Genomic DNA, 15,292 nt, shown 5'->3' on the forward strand with positions numbered 1-15,292 from the left:
TTTTGACATCTGAGTAATACTCCATTGAGTAAATGTACCACATTTTCTGTATCCATTCCTCTGTTGAAGGGCATCTGGGTTCTCTCCAGCTTCTGGCTATTATAAATAAGGGGGTGATGAACATAGTGGAGCATGTGTCTTTTTTATATGTTGGGGCAACTTTTGGGTATATGCCGAAGAGTGGTACAGCTGGATCCTCAGGTAGTTCAATGTGAAATTTTCCTAGGAATCTCCAGACTGATTTCCAGAATGGTTGTACCAGTTTGCACTCCCACCAATAGTGGAGGAGTGTTCCTCTTTCTCCACATCCTCGCCAGCATTTATTTTTACCTGAGTTTTTGATCTTAGCTATTCTCACTGGTGTGAGGTGAAATCTCAGGGTTGTTTTGATTTGCATTTCCCTTATGACTTAAGATGTTGAACATTTCTTTAGGTGTTTCTCAGCCATTCGGCATTCCTCAGCTGTGAATTCTTTGTTTAGTTCTGAACCCCATTTTTTAATAGGGTTATTTGTCTAACTTCTTGGGTTTTTTGCATCTTTTGAATATAAGCCCTCTATCTGTTGTTGGATTGGTAAATATCTTTTCCCAATCTCTTGGTTGCCGTTTTATCCTAACCACAGTGTCCTTTCCCTTCCAGAAGCTTTGCAGTTTTATGAGACCCCATTTGTCAATTCTTGATCTTAGAGCATAAACCATTGGTGTTTTGTTCAGGAAATTTTTTCCAGTGCCCATGTGTTTGAGATGCTGGCCTAGTTTTTCTTCTATTAGTTTGACTGTATCTGGTTTGATTTGGAGGTCCTTAATCCACTTGGACTTAAGCGTTGCACACGGTGATAAGCATGGAACGATTTGCACTCTTCTACATGCTGACCTCCAGTTGAACCAGCACCATTTCCTGAAAATGCTCTTTTTTCCATTGAATGGTTTTGGCTCCTTTGTCAAAAGTAAAGTGCCCATAGGTGTGTGGGTTCATTTCTGGGAGCTGCCTTATGTATAATACCCAAGAGCTAGAAGAATCCATAATGGCATTCACCAGAGGAATGAATACAGAAAATGTAGTACATCTAAACAATTGTGTACTACTCAACTCTTAAAACCAATTATCTCAAGAAAGCCAAAGACAAATGGGATGATCTAGAAAATATCATAATGATTGAGGTTACCCAATCACAAAATGGTATGAAATCACACATTTTATGAAATCACCAAAAGTGATTGGATATTGGCACAAAAGCTAAAATTACCAAAGATGCAGTTCACAGACAACTGGAAGCTCAATAAAATGATACACAAAATGTGCATGCTTTAATCCTTTTCAAAAGGTGGACACAATAATATCTATGAATTTCGAGCAGAGACTGAGGAAATCCCATTCAGAGCAGGCTGTACATGTGGGAAAAATATATACACATCAGTCACCAAAACTAGATAAGATTGATGGAGCTAAGAAGTGCATTGTGCCAGGGACTGTATAGAGATCTTTCCTGTGAGACACAGCTAGAGCATATCAAATAAAGAAGTGAATTCTAGAGGCAAATCAGTGAATTGAAAACGGACAGTAGGGGAGTTATAGAAAAAGAGGAGTGGGGCCGGTTAGGGATCATATGTGCAGGTAATAGGGAAAGGAAATAACATTTCAAATGTAAATATAGAAATACCCAATTAAAACAGGAATAAAATTTGCTAAAAAAATAAAAAGAAATAAAGAAATTTAAGAAAAGAACACTGCGAAGTATTCACAGCTATTGACTCAGAAATGTAAAAGTCATTTTCATGGAATGATAGTCAGAGTAATACTAATGGAAAGACTGAGATGATGAAGACTCAACTAGAAACACTTCTCTCTCCCAGATATCAGTATCAGACAAAAACTGCACTATAGGCATCCAGAGCATGGTGGAATTTACTCTGAGGCGAGGACTCAATACTTGTCTTTCCATTCTTCCTTAGGACCATTTTCTTCTTGACAAAAAGAATAAGGCTATGAGATCTCAGCAAAACAACTGTGCCCTGCCCATCACTTGGCTTTGGAATAAAAAAAAATAATGATATAAACTCTTTGACTTCCAGGAATGATATGAACAGGTAAGTCCAGATGCTTCTGAAAGGCTCCCAGCTCCTGATTCCCATATGTGGAAGATTCACATCAAGCCTAACTCTTCAGAGATCCCACTCAATCCCTACTAAGGACTCTGAGCTATCCCAAGGATGATGTACATCTTCCTTTTTTTATACAAATATAGAAGGCCAGCTTCCTTCTCCACTACACTGAAATCTTTATGCTCTTTGTTCTCCCTCCCATATGGCTGTTTACCGTGAATTAGAGGTCAATTATTAAACCCTAGAGGTACTGCAAGAATATCAGAGAGGCAGTTGCAGCCACAACAACACTTGTGATGTCACAGAAGCAGCTAGGGAGTCCAGGTTACAAGAGATACTTGCAGTAGGGCCAAATCATGATGTCACTGTGAACTGCCATGTCCTACCTGCTAAACAGATTTCCCTACATTGACCAGATTTTGAGTGCCCTTTCCAGGTACGTCTCCTGTGACACAGTGGAAACCTTTACATAGTCCATCATTCTAAAACTGTAGAAATCTCTTTTCTTCATTAGTGGTTACATGCTTTGAATGGGGAAAGTTAGCCATTGGTTTGGCATGTGTATAAACGATTTAAGAAAATGGAGTGCAGGAGATTCTTCTAGATAATAATTTTTTCCCAGGTTCATTCCTGTGAAATACATAAAAATTTTGTAGGTTTTCTCTGTTTCCCAAAGGCCAGTATTCTCCCTATAGACCTTTAATTGAATGAATATTGTGTTTCAATTTCTTATTGTACATTCCTTGATAGGGAACTTTATAAATATTCCTGAATGTTTACTTAAAAATTCTGTTTTAAAATTCCATTTTTTGCAATGATTTTGGCCCAATGATAAAGTGAATATAACAGTGTAAATATTGTGTACCTACTTCAAATGATAAACTCCCAAATCCTTATTTTATCCAATAATCACAGACATCAGTAAAGCAAAGGACAATATCAACTCTAGAATGTGGTTCTGTAGTCCCAAAAGATAATCAGATATCTAATATCTCCCTTCCTTATTTCCAAGGTTCTGACATGAGGGTTGAGGGTTTTTTAACCTGATTCTTTGTTCAGGCCAAACATAAGGTTCAGGAGGATGGACAGTGAGAGGAATGTCTTGAGGTCCAGGGAAACTTAACTTCAATAGTTTCATAAGTAGAGAATGGCATCTATTTGGCATTGTCATTTGTGGATTCTACATTCTTGACCCAGTTGTGCATAATCCATGTTAAAATTCCACCAAACCTCATAGGTGTAGGAGACACCAAAATTACATAAGATTGATGAAGGTAAGAGGTGCATGCTGCCAAGAACTGGAGAAAGATCTTTCCAGAGAGTCATAGTTAGAGCATGTTAAATACAGAAGTGAATGTTAGTGGTAAACTGGTGAACAGAAAGCATGTCTCTTCTTGGTAGATATTTAGAAAGGATTACAAGAGCTGAAGGGACTTTCAACCCCATAAAAACAACTATTCCAACAAACCAGAGCTTTCTGACACTAAACCAATATTCAAAATCTGCCCATGGAAAGTCCTATGGCTCCAACAGCATATGTGGCAGAGGATGGATTCCTTGGGCACCAATGGATGTAGAAGCCCTTCGTCCTTCTCAGGTTTGGTTCCCAGTTCTAGGAAATGTCAAGGTGCAGTAAGGAGGGTTGTAAAAGAAGGGGAGTCGGTCCAGTTACGACCTTATGGAGAGGAAATTTGGAAAGAAAATAGCATTTGAAATGTAAATATAGAAATAGCCAATGAAATAAGCAAAAATTTACTAAAAAAATGGAAGAAATGAAAAAAGAAACTGCTAGCCATTCTCACCTATTGATTCAGAAATATAATGAGTAACTGTCAGGGAATGGTAATCAGAATAATAATGGTGAAAAGACTGATATGATTAAGAGTCGACTAGAAGCACTTCTCTCTCCCAGATATCAGTGTCAGACACAAACTGAACTATAGGAATCCAAAGCGTGGAGGAGTTTACCCTGAGATGAGGACATAGTACTTGTCTTTCACTTCTTCCTTAGGACATTTTTCTTCTGGGCAAAAACAATAAAAGCCATGAGCTGTCAGGAAAACAACTGTGACCTTCCCAAACTTGGGTTTTGGGATAAAGAAATTAATGATATAAACTCTCTGATTTCCAGGAACTGTAAGAGCAGGAAGTCCAGATGCTTCTGAGAGGACCCCAGCTCCTAATTCCCATTTGTAGACGGCTCAGATCAAGACAATCTCTTCATGAAACAACTCAACACCTACTAAGGACTCAGAGAGCTTTCCCAAGGACCTTTTTTGTACCAAGACAGAAGGTCAGCTTTCTTCTCCCCATCTCTGATATCTTCATCCTATTTGTCCTCCCTCCCAAATGGCTCTTTACACTGAATTATAGGCCAATTAGTAAACCATAGATATATGGAATGAATATCTGAGAGGCAGTTGCTGTCAGGACAACACTTGTGACAACACAGAAGAAGATAGGGCTCTCAAGGATACAAGAGATATATTACGGGGGTACTAAGGATGATGTCACTGAGAACTGCCATGGACTACCTGCTAAACAGATTTCCTTACATTGACCAGATTTGACGGTGCCCTTTCTAGGAGAGTCTCCTATGACACAGTGGAAACCTTTTGTACTCCATCTCTCTAACGCTAGAGACTTCTCTTTGTGCATTAGTGTTTACATGGTCTTAATGGACAAAATTAATCGGGACTTGGCATGGGTAGAAAAGATCTAGGAAGATGGAGTGGAGGAGATTCTTCTTGATAATAATTTTGCTCCCTGGTCCATTCCTGTGACATACAGTTCAATTTCCTAGTTTTTCTCTGTTTCCCAAAGGCCATTATTTTCCATACAGACCTTTAATTGAGTGAATATTGTATTTCATTTTCTAATTCTTCATTCCTAGATAGGGCACTTTGTATTCATTCCTGAAAGTGTACTCAAAAATTCTCTTTTACAATTGCATTTTTGTAATGATTTTGGCAAAAAAGAGGGCCGAAGTATAGAGTGCAGAGAACAGTGTAAATATTTTGTACCTACTTCAAATGATAAACTCCAAATTCTTATTTTATCCAAAAATTATCATACATCAGTAAATCAAAGACAACATGTACTATACAATTTGTTTCTCTATTCCCATTTGATATCATTTCTGCAATATCTTCCTTCTTGTGTTCCCATGGCCACACTTGAGGTTTTTGGATATTTTACAATGATTCTTTTTTCAGGCCAAACATAAGACTTAGGTGGATGGGCAGGGAAAGAAATGTTTTGAGTTCAACTGAAACCTCAATTTCAATAAGTTCATAAGGACAGGAGGGAACTTTGCATCTGTAGATTCTACATTCTTGTTCTAGATGCGCAGAATCAATGGTAAATTCCATCTAACCTCACATAGGAGCCAATATATATATATGATAGATAGATAGATAGATAGATAGATAGATAGATAGATAGATAGATAGATAGATCTGCCACCAAAATAAGATAAGATTGTTGAAGTTAAGAAGTGCATTCTGCCAGGAAGAGGATATAGACATTTCCTGAGAAACACAGCTAGAATATGTCAATTACATAAGTGAATGCTTGTGGCAAACCAGTTACTTGTAAATGGAACTCTTGTTGATAACTTTTGAGAAAGGATTACAAGAGGTAAAGGGGTTTGCAAACCCATAAGAAAAACAATGTCAATGAACCAGAGCTTTCTAGTACTAGACCAATATTCAACGAATGTACATGGACATACCTATGGCTCCTACTGCATATTTAGTACCAGATGGCCTTCTTGGGAACCAACAGAAGTAGAAGCTCTTGGTCCTCCCTATATTTGATTCACAGTTCATGGGAATGCAAAGGGGTAGTAAGGGGATTATAGTAGAATGGGAGGTGGACTGGTTAGGGATCTTAGAGACAGGAAATTGGAAAAGGAATAACATTTGTAATGTAAATATAGAAATATCAAATTTAAAAAAGCTATATATTTTGCTAAAAAAGAAAAAAATGAAAGAAATAAAAGAAAAGAAAACTGCCAATTAATTACACCCTTTGACTCAGAAATCTAAAGGGTCACTGTCAGGGAATGGTAGTCAGAGTAATACTAGTTCAAAGACGAAGATGGTGAAATCTCAAATAGAAGCAATTTTCTCTCCCAGATATCAGTGTCAGACACAATCTGCACTCTAGGAATCCAAAGCACGGAGTAATTTACTCTGAGCTGAGGACACAATACTTGTCTTTCCCTTCTTCCTTAGGACCAAAACCATCAGCTTTAAAGAAAACTGTGCCCTTCCCAACACTTGGCTTTGGAAAAAAGACATGAATGATATAAATTCTCCGACTTCCAGGAACCATAACTAGCAGGGAAGTCCAGATGCATCTGAGAGGCTCCCATCTCCTTATTACCATATTTGGAAGGCTCCAATCAATACTATCTTTTCAGCAAACCTTCTCAACCACTACCCAGAAATGACTGAGATTTCCCATGGACCACATATTTCTTTTTTTTTATAACAAAGCAGAAGGCCAGCTTCCTTCTTCCCATCTTTGATCACTTCATCCTCTTTTTTCTCCTTCCCAAAGGCTGTTTATGCTGAATTAGAGGCCAAATAGTAAACCCTGGAGGTACTGAAGGACTACTGGAGAGGCAACTTCTGTCAGGACAACACTTGTTACATCACAGAAGAAACTAGGGATCTCCAGGATACAACAGATTTTTTTAGATAGGCCTAATGGTGATGTCACTGAGAATTGCCATGGCCTACCTGCTAAAGTGTTTTCCTTTCAATGACCAGATTCGAGGGTGCCCTTGCAAGGTTTGTCTCCTGTGAAACAATGGAAACCTTTTCATACTACATGTCTTTAAAGCTAGAATCTTCTCTTTATTTCCTTAGTGGTTACATGCTCTGAAAGGAAAAGATAATCAGGAGCTTTGCATGGGTAGAAAAGATCTCGGAACATGGAGTGGAAGAGATTCCTCTGGATAATAATTTTATTACCAGGTCCATTACTATGACATACAGTTCAATATCCTAGGTTATCTCTGTTTCCCAAAGGCCAGCATTTTCCCTACAATCCTTTAATTGAATTCATATTTCATTACAGTTTCTCATTGTACATTCCTTGATAGGTGACTTTATATATTCCTGAATGTGAAGTGAAAAATTCTGTTTTCCAATTTCATGTTTTTTTGCAATGATTTTGGCAACCCAAGGGTCCCACCTAACGTTGAATATAAAAATGTAAATATTATGTACCTACTTCCAATGATGAACTTCCAAATCCTTAGTTTATCCAAAAATTTCCAGACATCAGAAAAGCTAAGGAAAACATGAAATATAGAATATGGTTCAGTAGTCTCATTAGACATCAGTTCTTTAATATCTAACTTCCTGTTCCTCTAGGACCAGACGTGAAGGTTTTCGAGGTTTTACCATGGTTGTTACTTCAGGACAAACATAAAATTCAGGAGGATGTGCAGGGAGATGAATGGCTTAATGTCCAGGGAAACTTCAACTTCAATAGGTTCATAAGAACAAGAGGGAGGTGTTTGGAATTGCCATTTGTGGATTCTACATTCTTGACCTAGGTGTACATAATCCATGTGAAAATTCCACCTAACCTCTTAGCTGTAGGAGCCACCAAATGTATAGTTGGAACCAGATGTACATCTTTCCTGAGAGACACAGCTTGAGCAAGTCAAATACAGAAGAGAATGCTACTGGCAAACCAGTGAACCAAAAATGGATCTCTTGTTGGTAGTTTTTGAGAAAGAATTACAAGAGCTTAAGGGGATTTCAATTCCATAAGAACAACAATGCCAGTGAACCAGAGCTTTCTGGTACTAAACCAATATTCAAAGACTGTACTTGGACAGACCTATGTGTCCAACTGCATATGTAGCAGTGGATGGCCTTGTTGGGAACAAATGGAAGGAGAAGTTCCTGGTCCAACCTAGGTTTAACTCTCAGTTCAAGGTAATATCAAGGTTCACTAAGTTAGGTTATAGAAGAATGTTAGGGGGACTAGTTACGGGTCTTATGGACATGAAACTGGGAAAGAAAATCAAATTTGAAATTCAAATATAGAAATATCCAAATAAAAAAAGCAATAAAATTTGCTAAAAATTAAAAAAAATGAAATAAATTAAAGAAAAGACATCTGTCAGCTAATTACACATATTGACTCAGAAATCTAAAGGGTAACTATCAGGAAATGGTAATCAGAGTAATACTAGTGGAAAGACTGAGATGATGAAGTCTCAACTAGAAGCTCTTCTCTCCCAAATATCAGTGTCAGACACAAACTGCACTATAGGTATCCAAAGCATGGAGGCGTTTACACTGAGCTGAGGAGACAATACTTGTCTATCCTTTGTTTCTTCGGACCTTTTTCTTCAGGGCAAAAAGAGTGAAAGCCATGAGCTCTCACTAGAACAACTGTGCCCTTCCCAACAACTGACTTTTGGAATGAAGAAAATGATTATATAAACTCTCTGAATTCCAGAAACCATATCAAGCAGGGAAGTCCAGATGATAATGAGAGAATCCCAGCTCTGGATTCCCATGTGTGTAAGGCTCAGATCAAGGCTATCTCTTCAGATACAACACTCAACGCCTACCCAAGACTCACTGAGCTTTCCCATGGACCATTTATTTCTTCCTTTTTTTATACAAAGAGAGAAGGCCAGCTTCCTTCTCTTTTATCTCCCTAACAAATGGCTGTTTAGCCAGAATAAGAGGTCAATGAGTTAACCCTAGAGGTCCTCAAAGAATATCCAAGAGGCAGTTGCTGTCACCATGACACTTGTGACATCACAGAAAAGCTAGAGCTCTTCAGGATACAAGAGATATTTCAGGGAGGACCTAATGATGATGTCACTGAGAACTGCCATGATCTAACTGTTGAACAGCTTTCTTTACATTGACCAGATTTGAGGGTTCCCTTTCCAAGAGTGTCTCTTGTGACACACTGGAAACCTTTAAATACTATATATCTCTAATGCTGGAGACTTCTCTTTGCTTCATTAGTACGTACATGTTCGGAATAGAGAATGTTGGTCAGGGGCTTGGCATGGGTATAAAGATCTAGGAACATGGGGTGGAGGAGATTATTTTGGATAATAATTCCACTCCCAGTTCCATTCCTGTGACATACAGTTCAAGTTCCTAGGTTTTCTCTGTTTCCCAAAGTCCAATATTTTCCTTCCAGACATTTAGGTGAATGAATATTGTATTACATTTTTTTATTGTACATTCTTTGAAAGGAGACTTTATATATATTACTGAATGTGTACTCAAATATTCTGTTTTCCAATTTTAATTTTTGCAATGATATTGGCAACAAAGTTGGCCCAGCTAAAGCATGAATATAACAGTATAAATATTGTATACCTACTTCAAATGATAATCTCTCAAATCCTTAATTTAAGCAAAAATTACCAGCCATCAGTAAAGCAAAGGACAATATGGACTTTAGAATGCGGTTCAGATTTTCTTTTAGGCTTGAAAAATTTTGCGAAGAAGGTTTTGTGGGTGTATTTGTGTCTTTATCCCTCCATTGCTGGTCTTTCCAGTCAATGGGATTTGGCCTCTTAATGTTTCATATCACCAATGTACGTCACAGCTTAGGTCACCCCATTGATTCGTGGGTACCTCCATTATACCAGGTCTCTTTCTCTTCCTGGAGGTTTCTCCCACCTCCTCATCTCTTAAAGTTCAAGATTTCCTTTCTTTCTCATGACTATCGGGTCCTATCTCCTGTCCCTTCACACACAGGATCCATTCTCCTCTTCCTTCCATCTCTCATCTAGTTCCTTTCCTCAATCGGCCTCCTAGACTATTTTATTCCCCATTCTAAGTGAGAGTCAATCTTATGCACTTTGGCCATTCTTCTTGTTTATCTTCTTTGTACCTTTAAGCTTTGTGGAGGATGTCCTGTAGTTTATGGATAATATTACTTATAATTGAGCAATTTCAACAACCCTCTTGATCATATTTTACAGTAGTATGTTAAAATTGAAAATTATAATTTAGTATGAGTGAATGTCATGAGGACCAAATTTAAGTAAAAAGAAACTTAAAACAAGATCAAATCACAGATTTTAAAAATTGACCTAATAATAAAAATTCTCTACTATCATAAGGAATTATTATATCACAGGCAATTTTTAAGTGGTACCATAAATTTGGCAGACAAATGATGTTTTTAACAAGTAATTATGGATAATATGACTAAGATCAAATAAGATAAATATATTATTTTCATTCTGATATCACTTCCTGGCGTTTTTCCTCAAACATGATGTTTATAGCATTGAACATTATGGTATTAGTTTTAAATTTTAATATTTATTTTAACCTAACCTATAAAGTAACAGGTTGCCATATGTTATGTTTGTAGACAATCACCCTCATCCTCGCTTCCTCAGTTCTTTGTTTCCGCCTGCCCTATGTCCCTCACCACTTATACTAGTCTCTCTTCATTATTCTTGCTTCTAGATTCATATCCCACATGCTCAATATCTTCCATACCACACTGTTTAAAACCCTACTCTCTAATCTCTGTGACGTATACCAGTTAAATGAACTCAAACCACCCACAACTTCACATAAATACAAGTATATTAAAAGGAGATTCTTTGATCTCTTTGAAAAAGAACACATGGTATTTGCCTTTCTAAGTCTTTGTTACCTTACTCGGTTTAGTTTTCCTAGGGAGAATGAAGTACCATTGTGTATATTGTCACATTATTATATATCTATGTATCAATGAATATTCATTATGATTCTCAATAAAAGCAATAGATTTATTTTTGAAAAACGATGAGAAAGCTCAGATAGAAAAGTCAAGAAACTAAGAAACTAAGAAACTAAGAAACTAAGAAAATTTCAAAGATAAATATGACGAACATATTTGTGTTTATATTAACTGGAGCAGTGTGTGTTAAAGTTAATAAAGGATGTGGTATTTATAATATTTTTATACTAATAAAATGTAGAATATTCAATAATTTAGAGAATACTTATAAAATTGTTCATCACTAAGTTATATTTCCACTAAAACTGTAATCTTTTTATAAACTATTTTACATATATATATATATATGTATATGTATATATATATTTTACCTTCAAAATAAAGAATATTAAGAAGTTAGTCATAAAATTCAATAACAACACCAAAGACGAATTATATGAATAACCAACAGAATAGGAGATATTGCAAACCTCTCCAGTTAAATTAAGAGACTTAGAAAAGTGATAGCATTTTAATAGAAAGGCACATGGCAAACAAGATACAATAAAATCTTGAAACTATACTAAGATGGTTACTATTCATTCCTATGTGCTAAGATTTCATCAACAAGCATGGTACATGAAGATAATGTATATGTCAGAAAAATTAATTCATGTTTAACATAGTAACTTTCTTCATAAAACCCAAGCAGACACTTCTCTTTTTTGTTGCTTAAAAAGTATGTACAAAGCACGGCTTTTGATTATAACACTAATATTTCAAAACTATCATTAAATATGCAAAGATCTTAACACAAAACCCATAGTTTTCATAGCAACCATACAAACTTAAGAAGGAAAAGAAAACATTTTTAAGTACATAGATGTGCGTAATGAAGTCCCCACCTTACCAGTAACAGATGGGTCAAATTTATTGTTCTATGTATTACATAGAATACTCTATCCCAGTTCACTGTTCCTTAGCATATGTTTTTCCTCATCTTTCTCTGTTACTTATCTTCTGAAAGCAGGTGGTATTTCTCATAAAATTAGTTCAAATCATCCAATCTTCACTCCAACAAAAAGAAGGTGTTGACATTAGAGGAAAACCAATTAAAGGTTCTCATTTTTTATTGTGCAAAATTTTATGTATGATTTTGTATGCTTAATATGCTTCTACACCTTAGTGATGACAATTCAAAATTGGCATGAAATCCATCATTCTTAATTCACAATGTAAATGCCCTTTAGCTAATCACAGAAAAGCCTTCAAAGTGTATTTACATAGGATTATTTAGTAAAAATTCAACTTATAGTTTAAGGGGAATAGTGATGTAAAACATCTTTTCTTACATTTTCGTTGCCTTCACATTATTTTATAGCTAAGAGATTTCATTAGAATCAAGAAAGAATTGTTAACATCTTACTAAAATAAAATGAGAATTTTCTCTGTATAATACAGAACTTATTCTTGAAAATTTTTGTGACACTGTTTCTTTTATATCCCTGGCAGTACCAGAACTCACTATCTCTTTCACCTATTCTCTCTCTCTCTCTCTCTCTCTCTCTCTCTCTCTCTCTCTCTCTCTCTCTCTCTCTCTCTGTAGACCAAGCTGGCCTTGAACTTAGAGTTATGCCTGCTTCTGCTACCCAGTGCTAATATTAAAGGCCTGTGCCACCACACTCCGTGCTTTTCTACATCTTTAACAAGCTCTTGTCTGATTATATTCCAAATCTTATGAAGTTAGCTCCCTAAAGTACCTAGAAGAAATTCAGTATCAAAAATATATTTTGCACACCTAAATCCCTACTCCCGAGTTGCTGATTGATCTGCACACGTAGCAAGCTCTCTGAAGGAACTGAAAGCCACAAATTTTTGCTTTCATTACAGGAATAAAGAAAAGGCCTGTTCACTGCACAATCTCATGATATCACGGAACAATTCTTCCAACACTACAAAGTGAAATCTTATATTGACTCCTGTACCTGAAGCCACAGTTTCTTTCCTTCTATTTAGTTGTGCTCATTGTCACCACCATTTCATTATAACCAGGTTTAACCCAAAGGTATTCTCTGCCCCAAGAATTCATTTCTACTATATTGACATATTCAGTCATGTTCAGTTAAATTTAAGCACTGACCACACCAAAGTGAGGATTTATATAATATCCAACAGAAACATAGGAAGAAATGCTACAAAAATAAATTTATACTGAATAAATAATCAAAATGTGTTTTATTTGTTGTAACACAACATCTATCCATTTTCATTGTATTGATTGGTTCTGGGTATATTCACAAGCCAAGAAAATTGTATTTAAGCCCGGAAAAAAACTTTGAGATTTAGTTCTCTCTTTTATATAGACTATGAAGACTAAACTTAGATATCAATGCTTAATAGAAAGCAATTTTACATGTTGTGTCATTTCACTGTTTCTCAGATTTTTTTGTATAATTGAAAGTGTATAGCTAAATCTTGTAATTTAATATTTTTCCCACTTCATTTCAATTTCTACTTTAACTCTGAGTAATAAGTCCAAATGGGATCTGATTACATATATTGGCCCCGTACGATTTTTTTAAAAATTATAAGGTAAAGTTTTATATGCTAGAAAGTACACTTTTGAGAGTACATTACACTGGAAATTTAGTTCATCCTTTTTCATTAGTTTTGTCTGAAAGACTATTATTTACAAATTTGTTTTAAATTTTTAGAAGTATTGTGTGTGTTTGTTTGTTTGTCTGTGAGTATGCCTGTTTGAGTATACATACATACATACATGTATATCTTTGACAATTCAAATATAATAAGACCAGAGAAAGTAGCTTGAGTGTTATTGATAATTTATGGACACTGAATTTTTGTATATGCTGTATATGTAACCTTGAAAATATGTACTGTATATTTTTTCAAAAGCATTGTTTAAATATGTATACTACATGAAGCACACTAATTGCAGTTTTAGCCTTTTCCACACTAATTTTATCTCTTTAGATGTCTAGAAAGAAATACACAGAAGCATGAATCATCTCTTAACTCCAAATGTAGGTAGACTCTATGATATATTTTGCTTTTTTACATGATTGCTCAACTTTAGTTCATAAATTATATATTTAATTTGCTCTATTTATGTTACAAAGGTGTGGCACATTGCTTTTGTAATGTGTGGCACGTTGTATATATGTATTCATTGATAACTTCCTTCTTTCAACAAACATTAAGAATAAATGATTTATAAACATTATTACAAAATCTAAGATCATTCAGTTTCTTCCATATTCAAATACCAAAATGCATAAATATAGAAAGAATTTCCTGATTTTGACTATTAACAGAAATATTTGATGTACCATTCCTATAAACAAATTTTGATATATCCATTAAAATTTCTTCAATGAGTAGTTTATATAATAATGAAGGTAAGTATAGACATATTGTTAGAATATTTGAATCACAAATGATGTCAGTATTTTACATAGCCAAATATGCATAAACATGTAATTTTACACCTGAATTCCATAAACGTGCATTTATATATTTCCACTCAAAATCAGCTGGGTCCAACTTACACGCATTCTCACAATTATACTCTTACACACACACATATGCATTCATTCTTGTAATTACATATTTAAACAGACATCCTTACTTTCATATGCATAGGGAGCAAGAGACCAAGCACCAGTGCAGAATGATGAGGTCCAATCTTTATAACATAAAGAAAAAAATCACTTCGACCCTTTTAATGCTAAGTGAATTAAACCCAAGTGTGTAAGAGAAAAGCCTTGTTCCTTTTGATAAGAGTAAGCATGCATTGCTATTAAGAAATGACCTGTTCTGTCCCATGGTAAGGAGAAACCTGCCTGCACCTTCTGTTCTTTCCAGCTTCTTCTCTTTTCCTCTTCTCCTCTGTAATTCTGCAGATTGCCCTCTTATGTTACTTATAATATCTACATTATTCCTCTCTACATTTCTTCTCAGCCCAGATATTTTTGGCTCAGTTCTACTAAGCTCAGTTCTCCTTAACTCAAAGCTGACTTTTCAGCTCTGTCCATCTCCAGGTCAGTCCATCTGTCTCTGTCCTTCCAGTTCAGTCCTTCTCTCTCAGTCCTTCTGTGTGACTTCTCTTTCTCCTCAGAACTTAAACATCTTTAAGAATATATGATCCCATATTACAATGTTCATCACAAGTTCATATGAAAGATCAAGCATAAATTGAAACATAATTTACAACCGAGAATTTTTACATCAATATCCATCAAGAGTGATTATCTGGCGAAACATTCATCACCTGTGTCAGCTCCACAGGCTCACTGAAGATCCAAAACCATAGTTGTTAGTGATGTTATATATAGATAAACCCAGTTAATATCTTATATTAACTGTCCTTGCACCTGCAACAAATCGTTTGTTTTCTTTTTATGACTCTTGATAACTGTATTGCAACATCATGGAATGTGTTCTTAGTA

The 15,292-nt window shown here is 35.6% G+C and overlaps 2 long non-coding RNA genes across 2 annotated transcripts in view; one reads left to right on the forward strand and one right to left on the reverse strand.

Moving 5' to 3' along the window:
* Window positions 1–1,388: 1,388 nt before the first annotated feature.
* LOC134484545 (uncharacterized) lies at window positions 1,389–13,963 on the forward strand. The gene is made up of 3 exons (XR_010061986.1): window positions 1,389–2,087; window positions 4,234–4,395; window positions 12,714–13,963. It is a non-coding gene; the product is annotated as an uncharacterized LOC134484545 (long non-coding RNA).
* Window positions 6,696–15,292, reverse strand: part of LOC134484546 (uncharacterized) — a 33,546-nt gene continuing 24,949 nt past the window's right edge. Inside the window, exon 3 of the long non-coding RNA XR_010061987.1 lies at window positions 6,696–7,405. This is a non-coding gene — a long non-coding RNA (uncharacterized LOC134484546). The remainder of the gene's footprint in view (window positions 7,406–15,292) is intronic.

Source organism: Rattus norvegicus (assembly GCF_036323735.1).
Source record: "Rattus norvegicus strain BN/NHsdMcwi chromosome Y unlocalized genomic scaffold, GRCr8 chrY_unlocalized_1, whole genome shotgun sequence".
Lineage (NCBI taxonomy): Eukaryota > Metazoa > Chordata > Mammalia > Rodentia > Muridae > Rattus > Rattus norvegicus.